Source organism: Sinocyclocheilus grahami, unplaced genomic scaffold (genome assembly GCF_001515645.1).
Source record: "Sinocyclocheilus grahami isolate Dianchi unplaced genomic scaffold, SAMN03320097.WGS_v1.1 scaffold64.1, whole genome shotgun sequence".
Lineage (NCBI taxonomy): Eukaryota > Metazoa > Chordata > Actinopteri > Cypriniformes > Cyprinidae > Sinocyclocheilus > Sinocyclocheilus grahami.
This window is the reverse complement of record NW_015505243.1, coordinates 897,059-908,428: the sequence shown is the minus strand read 5'-3', so window position 1 is coordinate 908,428 and position 11,370 is coordinate 897,059. Positions and strand designations below refer to the sequence as shown.

Genomic DNA, 11,370 nt, shown 5'->3' with positions numbered 1-11,370 from the left:
TATATACTGTATATATATATATATATATATATATATATATATATATATATACACACACACACACACACACACACACAGTATTTACAAACTTTTTTGGTCCATATTTACTGTGGTCTTTTTAGTCCTTGTGACTGTGTCACTGTTATTCCCTGAAAGAACTGGGTTTTGTCTTTATCTATTGTTATGAAATGTACTAAAAATTACAATAAATTTGACTTACCAGTGTTATTTTGAATCACTGAATTGTCATTTAAACTGTAGTTTTTATTAATATTTTTAATTTGTCTTTATTTTTATATTTTCTGATTTCATTTTAATTTTAGTCAAGTTTTAGCAATAATTTTTTTTTATTATTAGTTTTAAAAAAATATGTCTATATAGTTAAAAAAAATTGTTTTAGTTTTAGTTATTTTAGTACATCAAGTTAAACTAAATGAAAATGAGAAATGTCACCTTGGCAAAGCTTAAATAAAATAATAAAATATTCTTTATTTATTTATTTAATTACATTTTTTGTTTTCGTTACAATTGTAAAATTTTAGCAATTTTATTGTGTGTTGTCATTTACATTAGTTTCTTTTTTTAATGCCTATCTGTTTCTTATTTCAGCTTTAGTTTTCGTTTGAGTTATTTCAGTACATCGAGTTAAACTAAAGAATTGTCACCTTGGCAAAGCTGAAATATAATAAGTTTAAGTTAAGTTAAGTTTAAGTTTATTTGTCATTTTTTATTATTATTTTTAATATGTATATATAGTTAATTTTTATTAATTGGTTTTATGGGGGGTTTTAGCACAAGTTAAACTAAATGAAAATAAGAAATGTTGCCATGGCAACAAGCTAAAGTAAAATAAGTTTAACGTTTTTTACAGTTTGTTTTATGTATTTATGGTTTTAGATTTCGTTAACTATAACAAACCTGCCTCACACAAAAGCACGAAATCTCCTTGACACAGCAAAGAAGGCTCTTTGTATTTAGTTAGAGCCGGAGAAGAAAGCGATAGAAAGAGCGAGAGAGAGTCAGTGAAGGGGAGAGAGTTGAGAGAGAAGAGCTCCCTAGCGGGTTTACTGATGAGCAGGCATGCGGGGAGACTGGGGGGCTCAGCTGGGGCTGTTTGCCTAGCAGTGAACACCCGTCATCAAGGAGCTCATAAAATATTAATCCAGCACACAAAGACGGGAAGAAGACGGAGAGAGTGACCAGAGAAAGACGGAGTGAGAGGGAGAGAGACTGATGCAGGCTGAGCGTAATGAATGGACTGGGAGGGAGGGAAGCGGCCACGGGGTGAAAGGGTGACATGCAGTAATTGGGGGGAAATCTGCGAGGCGGTGGGTGGAAACCATTATTGGCAGGTGGAACAAAAATGGACGCATCCCTGAAATAATGAAGCGAGGGGGAGGAGAGGAAGGAGGAGATGCGGCGAGCAATAAGATGAGAATTGGCACTCATTTAATTACAATTGCTTTAAAATAAAACGGTTCTTATGAAAATGGCACGGAATTAGAAATAGCGGCGTGTTTCCGACTGTGGAGGGCCGAGTTTGGAGGAATGGGCTCGGAGCGTATGTTCACATAAGAAGTTTTGGCAGGAAGCGCAGCGCCCAACAGTTGTCTGTTTACACTCCTGGAGCCAAGGACTGGGCCCACAACAGAACAATGCCGATTTGTTAGGAGGACTCTAAACGGCTCTTCATGTCCAAATACGCACTGGCACGCAAGGACAGGCGGTGAATAGAGAGCGCACACACATCCAGACACGCACACATGCACATCCACACCGGATCAGACATCATTACATATCTAGAGTGTTAATATTCCGAAACAGAGGGCAAATCTCTTAGGGATGCCTGAAAGCAATAATCAATTTTATTTAGATAGCTGCCTGTGGAATGCGTGTCACATTAGGGATGGCGTTTAAATTTAAAAGAGAGGCCAATGGCTACAGCAAACAAACAAGTTTCATCCAGAAACGGGTGATCTAATGTGCTGGTTATGCTCTGATTAAAGGATTAGGTTAGCTAAAAATAAAACGTCTGTCATCGTTTACTCACCCTCATGTCGGTCTGACTCAGCATGCTGATATTTTTAACACAGCAGATGTGTTAAAAATATGATGAGTCTAAACATTTGTCTTTTCTATAGTGAGCACATCCTATAAGTTCCAAAGAGGACCAAAGAAACCATTGGAAAACCTAATAAAAATAGATCATATGACTTGTGAAGTCATGCAATGGGCTTGTGTGAGGTACAGGCAGAACTTTCAGAATTATTTGTAAAAACTCTGAAAAATCCCCTCAGAAAAAAAAGAAAGAAAGAAAAGAAAAAATACTCTACTAAAAAAAAAAAGTGATGAACCAGTTGCAATATTCTGAAGACAAGAAGGCTGCAGTGGAGGCCAAATGTATTTACATTTATGCATTTAGAAGATGCTTTTATCTGAAGCAACTTAACCTTGCATTTGAAGTATACATTGTATAAGTTCATGCATTACCTGGAAACTGAGCCCATGACTTTGGTGTTGCTAGCATCATGCTATTCCGTTTGAGCTATAGGAATGCAATTAAAATTGAATAAACACATTTGGGGTTTCCCCTCACACAAAGTCATATGGACAACTTAATGGTGTTTATTCTATTTTATTTTTTGTCCTTTTCGGCCATGGAACTGTTTATGTATGGAGTGAAGAAACTTCAAAATTTCAAAAATATCAGTAATATTGACTTTTTCATTTGTTTATTTTGTTTTTTTCCAATTTGCCAGAATCAAAACCACCATCAAATTCAAAACATAAAGTAAGATAAATCAAAAGACAGATGGCTGTCATCCCAAAAAAAGAAAGAAAAAACATTATTGGGCAGACATTTTCATTGTTGGGTGAACTATACCTTTAAGAACACCAGTGTTTTAGAAAAGTTAAAAAAGGGGAAATCCACAAGAGATAAATAGGACAGGATGAGAACACAGACTTGGCCGGACACACATTTACCCTGAAGATCAAAATAAAAGGCCTCACCAGCTGTGGAACTTGTAGTTTGCCTGGTGATTCCAAATAACTCAAAAAATGAGTTCACATCACACCTCATGCACTTTGCAGAACGTGGTTGAATCAGAAACAAAACATCAACATCTACATGCAGAGCAAAACCACACAGGACGAGCACCAGAGAGAAACACTGAGCAAATGAGTGACTTTTAGTATCATTAATACACTACTATAATTTCTGTTCATATTTTGAATTAGATTTTCATTTGATATTTTCTGTTTTCATTTCAATTGCCTTGGCATTTAGCTGAAATAAAATATGTTTAAGAAGAGACATGTAAGATTAAAAATCAACTAACCATATTTCCCCAGGTGATTGATAACATTAAGGATTGCAAAGTTTTCAGAAATTTCATGTTTGAATATACATATGATCCCTTATGTAATTAAATATGCACTAATTTGCATACATTGCCACCACAAAAGCCAGAAAAAAATATTGTCAGCATGTTTTAGGAATGTTGTATACAATTAGAAAAAATGAACAAATTCCTCCATAAAAACCTTCAGAATATAGAATATAGGAATAAGTCCTGCTGAAGTGGAGATTTATGGCTCAGTGCAGGAGAAAAAAAAATCATTTTGAGAAAACAGCCTTTAAAGATATGTATTGTAATTGAAATCTACAGATGCAAATAGATAAAAGTGCAATAAAATAAACACTTTACAGTCTATTTTGCATGTTTTCATTCCACTAGTCGAGTAACGAAAAGTTCTTTAAGGTTTTAGCTACTGATAATAACCCTGTTGAACAAATGAATAATCGAGTGAAAGGAAGAATGCAAAAGAAAGCGTGCATGCATTTGGCCGTCTCTTTTGCTGCATGCCTGGCAGTGCCCAAAAAGCGGCATTCCTCCCTCTCCATCTCTCATTTGACTTCTTTTTCCATCATTCCCGACACGGAACGTTCCAGTCACGGAAAGCCGCTTAAATGCGCAAATCGCATGCCTATTACAATATCAAAGCGAGACTTGATAAAGATGACAGTGTGTGTGTTAACGGAAGCGCCGTGACCTCCCCGTGTGTTGGATGCCTCTCGTCAAGGCCTGAATGGCGCTTCTGTGGCTGGACATGACCGCTGACCTCTTTCTGCTGCAGAGTTTCCTTTTTACATGACGAGCCAAATATCCAGCTCTCTCTCTCTCTCTCTGCGCTCTGAGTGGAATAATAAGTCGTCGCTGGATTCCCGAGGACGTTTCATTTGCGTTTCATTGCCAGAAGCCCCCGAGGCTACAGCAGACGAGAAATAAGTTTTCCTACACCTCACATTCGCATATTAAAGTGTCCTCTTTGGAACGCTTCGTCACAGCAGTTGGGATACGTTAATTGACTATGAATTGAATATATGAATAATTGATGTGTTGTAACAAATTTGAGCAGTAGGAGAAAAACAGCAGAAAATGGGACTAAAAAATAATAAATTAGGCGACTTTGTGAAGTATGAAACACAATAGTCCTTTGAAAAAGCCAGATTAAAAGGGGAGAATATGAGCAACTACACTTTAGCATCTTATGATGAAAATGTGTGCTTTGCATGTGCAAAAGTTATTCTGGGTGGTTGCTAGGGTGGTTACTAGGCAAGTCCACCCTCAGGTTTCTATGATATTCTGGTCCCTAGATATGATTTGGGTGAACTTATGGGATTTTTTTTTTCACAGTTTTATTGTTCACCAGGCAAAATCTAAGTTTTATTGCTTAGGAAAGTACTGGCACACCTTTCCTCAACGCAATGCATGATTTGAGCTATCAATCATGTCTGTAGCACAAACTTCGTGGGACAAACGGTACCAATTTTTTGGAATTTAAACAAATGATGTTAGCCTTAGCGAGCACACTCCATATCCAATAATAACTTGGCTTAACTTGATTCAATTGACTGTAGTTTCACATTTTAGAAATTAGTTTTCTTAAAATTAGCACGTAGACACAATTCAAATACCTCGTGTAGTGTGAACTGAAAACAGAACTGAATTGAGTCCAAATGACTCCAAATAAACTTGGAGGTATCAAAAGGTGTTTTTTTTACTTTATGTATTGTATGGCATGAGCAAGACACAAGAGACTGGTCAATGTATGTTTTTTTTGCATGCATCATATGTTGTTGTTTTTTTAATTTTGCATGTTTACTTTCATTTGAGTCAAAGCAACAGTTTTGTTTCATTGTCATTTGCATTTAATTTCTTTATATTCAACCCACTCAAATTTGTAAAATGGAGATTGACTTAATCTGACAATTATTGTTTTTGCATTAATTAAAACATGAGAGTGGATTTTTGGAACTAAATTGGGCGGGTAAATGTGTTATTTTATGCATTTTGAGTAGAAAGACCTGTTAGTGTTTAATGTTATGTTAGACATTTAAGAGTTTCTGTTGACCGTTTGTGGTTACCATAGAGCTGAAGACTAGAGCTTGTGGTTAGTTTTTGGGATGGATACACAGATGCATGATGCTTCTTGCAATCAACAATAGCTAGTAACTTTTTACTTTTTCGTTGCATTTCCATGCAAATGTGCTATGCTAGCCATTAGTCTTAACTAGGTAAGATTAAATATTTCCAGGGCCACCACTTCCTATACATAGAATAGTATGCAGTTTGTATATGGTCATCTCCTCTTCCTTGTCAGACAATCATAAAACACTTGCATGCAACATCCACCCACAGCCCGAGCACGAGCGCCACTCTTCACCACAATGAGAACCACTGTAACTTTGACACAACCTCCAGAAACTGATTTTAAATGTACAATATAATGTAACTTAACATTGAACACTGAACGAATCTTCACGTTTACCCAAAAACACTTGAATATACTGGAATCAACTTAATATAATCTGAGCTGATATAACTAGAAATAGAAAAGAACAGCATTTATTTGTAACATTATAAATGTCATTTTTGATCAATCCAATACATCCTTGCTGAATAAAAGTATTCCTTTCTTTTTTTTAATCTTACTGACCCCAAACTTTTGAATGGTAGTGTATGTCCAAAATTTATTTAAGGAAGTTAATTTTGTGCAACCACTTACCTTAAAAAAATTGAGTAAAATCAAAAAGTAATTTTATTTCAGTGTACATCCTCAAATTAAACACAAACACCATTCCTCACCATAACTATATATATATATATATATATATATATATATATAGTTTTATATATATATATATATATATATAATTGTGTAGCTCATTTATTAGCAAAAAAATAATTTTTCTAGTGCACCACTAATGAGTTGTTATTATGAATGCTGGTTATTTGTGTCTCTCTTTACGCAAAACATCAGTATTGCCATGCTAGTGCTTGCTTGAGCTCAACTTCTTCAGATGTAGCCCTGAAGGACAGACCCACACGCTCTAATGCGGTTATCTTGCTGTAGTAGTTGTGGCCCGTACCCAGTCCTCTCTCCCTCTCAATCCAAAAAGGAATCTGAAACCCTGTAATGTTTATTGTGACCCTCAGTACAGTATCCAAACGCCCGAGGCAACATACAGTGAAAGAATGACGGGGGGCGCGTGAGTTACCGCGGCTGACAGCTCACCTCAACCCCATCAATGTGGCAAAACTGGTTTGACAACGAAGGCAAACAACATGGCAGTGGAACAAGAGAACATATTTGATCCATGAAAACTCTCAATTACTTGGAAACGGCTGTTATTGCACCACAAACCCCCTTCCTAAAAAAAAAAAACTTTTATTGCCACAACCTACAGTGCGCCATGAGACCCTGGCAGCATCATCATAAATCAAAAGAGATTCAATTATAGAGAAACACATTGGAATGCAATCGTATCAGAACTGCAAAATGGGAGCAGAAGACAATTTTTGGGCTTTATATTGGGGAAGAACAAGCAATCACTCATCTCAACGTGAGGTGATCAAGACTGAAGAAAAGAGACATTCGTTTGTGCACAACTACTTCCAGCAGACGTCTGGTCACATTTGCATTCAGCAGCGAAACGTTTTGATTTCAAAGGATGTTTGTGCACACAAGATGATGTTTTTGGTAAAATATACAAATAACCAATTTATCTATAATCCACAGTTTTTAAGCACTATTTGAGGATGAACAATATTTAAGCTCTATCAGCAGCATCACTTGTGGACGCGCGTTCACGACAGTATCATGACGCGAGCGTGTGGCGGCGCTGACCCTGATCCGGCGTAATGACATCATCATTACGCCGCCACACGCTCGCGTCATGATACTGACGTGAACGCGCGTCCAAAGTGATGCAGTAGAGACGAAAATGTGGAATAAAGTTATTTTTGTTTTCTTTGCGCAAAAAAGTATTCTCGTAGTTTCGTAACTTTACAGTTGAACCACTGATGTCACACGGACTACTTTGTCGATCATCTTGGTACTTTTCTGGACCTTGAACGTGGTAGTTACCTTGCTGTCTATGGGAGGGTCAGAGAGCCCTCAGATTTAATCAAAAATATCTTAAATTGTGTTCCGAAGATGAACGAAGGTCTTACGGGTTTGGAACAACACGAGGGTGAGTAATTAACGACAGAATTTTCATTTTTGGGTGAACTAACCCTTTAATAACAGACAAAATGAGTGCTATCATTGTTTTCAGTGATCTACAATCTATACATTCCTGTTAATATCCCAAAAAATGTGTTTTAGGGTTTCACGACCCATTAAAGTGCACAAGTGATTCAGTTCACAAGTCATACGCACTCTTTATGATGAATTTCTTTTGGTCATATTTGGAGCTTGACAGCATCTTCCCCATTCAAAAAGCACCGGAGACAATCTGCTAAAGAAAAAAGTAATGAATTTAGTAAGGCATGAAAGGGAACAAATCATATTTTTGTTAAGGGTAATGACATTTTTGTTAACTCTTGAGAGTTATAAATAGTTACAGTCACATTTGCGGTGCTCCATGCATGCCTGCTATTGCAAGTGCATTACTGTAAATAAGTTTCCGTGTTTCTTTTTTCCAAAAGGAAGCGGAAATGGTTTACCGTGGTAGTTAATGGCATGCCACAGATGCTGTCCATCCTTAAGACTTCAGTGACACACATAGCTGAGATTCTTCCACTTAAGAAAAAAATCAATAACCCAAAGCACGCAATAGATGCTCTGGTGGTAAACACCCGCTCTGCGAGTTGCATGTATGTGCGTGATCAGTGAAACAGATGCTGCTGGTCTCAGACAGATGTGGAGTAAAGGCACCAATTACTGTGGCAGCCCTGCCTCTGACACACACTATTACACACTCTATAATCTACCCTGCAAATCTCACTCCCACACAGTGTCAAAGGGGAACGAGAGAGAGCGTGAAGCAAAGAGAAAAACAGGCATAGAGAGCGAGAGGGGGGAAGCTTAGAGGCATGCAGAGAGTAAATGAGAGAAACGATGGACAGAAGAGGGCTAAAGGACAGGAGAATGAGGCTAAAAGGCTGAGTGTGTGCATATGGATGGGGAGAGCAGAGCATGATGGGTGTCATATTCGAACATATACTGATAGGGAAGTCAGGGAAAACACTGCCCAGAATTGCTGCTCTAAGATCAGTTTCCTCTTCTCGAATCCAGCCCATAATTACTGGTCAGAAAGGAAAAGCTGACTCTAAAACAGCGGGAGCAGAAAAAATTCATATATATATATACACACACACAAATAAATTTGACCCTCTAACTCTAGCACTCTCTATTCTAATTCTAAAAATAAAAAACACTCGACCCTCTAACACTTGCACTCTCTATTCTATTTCTATTCTTACTACTTGTTTTCTTTTGATTTATTATCTAAAAAACAACAACAACCTTGCTACGTGTACTGCATTAGGCTAACTGAGACTTGTCACAGCTCTTACATATTATTGCCCTTTTGTTGGTTTTGATTGCTCATTGTCCTCATTTGTAAGTCGCTTTGGATAAAAGCGTCTGCTAAATGACTAAATACAAATGTAATGTAATATAAATACACAAATAGTGTAAATAAATATCATATAAAATACATTTATACATATAATTCATATATTTAATATATTCTTGGATTAAATTATTGTATATGTATGTATGTATATACAAACACACACACAAATGTACTTAAATCAACAAACATACACATTTTATATAATTTGTGTGATTGTGAATTTAATCTGATTTGTTTGTATGTGGGGGTAGATTATAAACGAATAAAAATACACTTATACATAAACCAATATATTACTTGTATATATAACAAATACTAGTCAAATACTTGACCATTAACTCCCATCTCTAAAAAGACATACAGTAAGGAAGGAGACGCACTTCTACGTCAGAGACTTCTGTTTACCCTTCAAATTTCTCACCCTCTGTCGATGAAAGCACAAAAATAAATATATGACACAAGACAAACAGGAAGTGGAGAACAGAGAACAGAATTAAAGGAAGTAGAGGGGAAGAGTAGAAAGTAAGGACAACTGTGGAGAGAGAGAGAGAGAGAGAGAGAGAAAGGAAGAGGGTGTTCACAGAGATAGCAGCATGTAGCAGATTTTGGCTTGAATAAGTGAGCCTGTCTGGGCGTCCCTCTCGGCAAAGATCACTGTCATTAAAGTGCTACATGAGAAGACGCTCAGGATGTGTGCGCAGTGGCCTGGAGAGAGAGAGAGTGGGCTACATATCCTCCCAAAACCAGCCTGGGAAGACCCTCTGCTGTAAACGAACCCAACACAGATGCACACACACAGCTCTAGTGAACACTCCCTCACCAACCAGCCACAGGCACACCTCCTTATTAGCTACAATAGTAAATCATCAAAGAGAGAATTTAGATCTCCAGGGAGAGAGCGAGTGAGCAAGTGAGCTCTGTCACGGGTGCTAATTTTACAAGCTAAATGACTCTTGTCTACACACTATGTTAGTTCTGTTCCAAGAACTGTTCCAAGAACTAGCCAGTACAAAACACTTTTACAAAGCTTTCATAGCATTGCATTTTGGTTGCAGTTAGGATTCACTGCATTAGGACACTTTAAAAATATTCTAGAAACTTTTATTCAAAACTTTTTTTTTTAACAAAGACATGATGTGCAGATTATGGAATTGAAGTACAAAAAATATCAGTAACAAACTGCAACTTTAAGGAGAAGTCACATTTGATCAATTTAATGCATCCCTACAGAATAAAATTGATTTCAAATCAAAATCTCCAAACCTTTGAATGATAGTATATAAAAGAATACAACCACATTGCAATATAGAGCTTTCAAATGTTTTTTTATGTATACATTCTAATATAATATTAGATTAAAATATAATAATTGAATATTATATATAAAATATAAAAATTAATATAAAATATTTCAACTATTCATACATTACAAACGCTTTATACAAACATATCCACATCTCTGTGAAACCAGAGTTGTGAATTTACACAAGTCTGACTTAAAAATATAGGCAATTTCGGAGAGGCTATAGCAAGCTAGCTTTGAAAGCATAAGATCCCACCCTCCCTGCAAATCACTCTCCAAAGCCACACCTCCTCCAAAACACAAGCACAGGCAGAGCAGAGGCTAACCAGCGACACGATGAGAGGCGGCTTTGGTGTCCCTTTATCAAACAAAAGCTAGTTCAGTAGTGACACTTTTTGGTGGGGGAAAAAAAAAGCACGAAAGCACAAACATCGATTCGCAAAATAGTTTTTGCGCTGTGGTCTCTTTAAAATATTCCAGCTTGTTAAAATGACAAAATTCTATATGATAAGATTGTTTAAATGAAGCTCCAAACATAGTTTCAGGAGGAGCCTAATCATTCAGTCCTGTCAATCGTCATTTCAAGCGTACGTAAGCAGCAGTAACTGAGCCGTCCTAGCGACAATTCTTCCAGCATCCCTCCACCTCCCCATCTCCTCCTCTATTCCATTCTTTCTCTTTCTATGTAATACAGCTGAGGGGGTTAAAGGTAGGGTAGGCGATTTCAGACCAGCTAGCAATGGCAAAAGCATAAGATCCTATGCCCCCTGCAAATCACTCTCCAAAGCCATGCCTCCTCCAAAACACATGAATGCGCACAAGCAGACCAGAGGCTAACCATTGACACAATGAGAGATGGCATTGGTGGAGGGTTGAATGCAGTGCTGTCAGATTACCTCATGTCTCATTCACCGCTGAGAAAACTTTACAGTACAAAGTGCATAATATTACAAAAATAACGCCTTCCATTCTCGCTCGCTCTGCAATAGCATAATGGAACGTGCTCATGACGGATCATGTCTGTGTGAACAGAGTGTACAGAGGTATGCAAATACATCCGTTGACAGGCAGGTAGGACAGCCTATCGCATGCAATATTTAACGTGCATCTTGTCAGTAAAGCCGGTTCTTTAATCAGC

At 37.2% G+C, this 11,370-nt stretch overlaps 1 long non-coding RNA gene across 1 annotated transcript in view; it reads right to left on the bottom strand.

The window, feature by feature from the left end:
• The window catches only part of LOC107584881 (uncharacterized), a 31,976-nt gene that overhangs the window by 971 nt on the left and 19,635 nt on the right, over positions 1–11,370 (bottom strand). The window contains exon 2 of the long non-coding RNA XR_001609191.1: positions 7,729–7,807. This is a non-coding gene — a long non-coding RNA (uncharacterized lncRNA). The remainder of the gene's footprint in view (positions 1–7,728; positions 7,808–11,370) is intronic.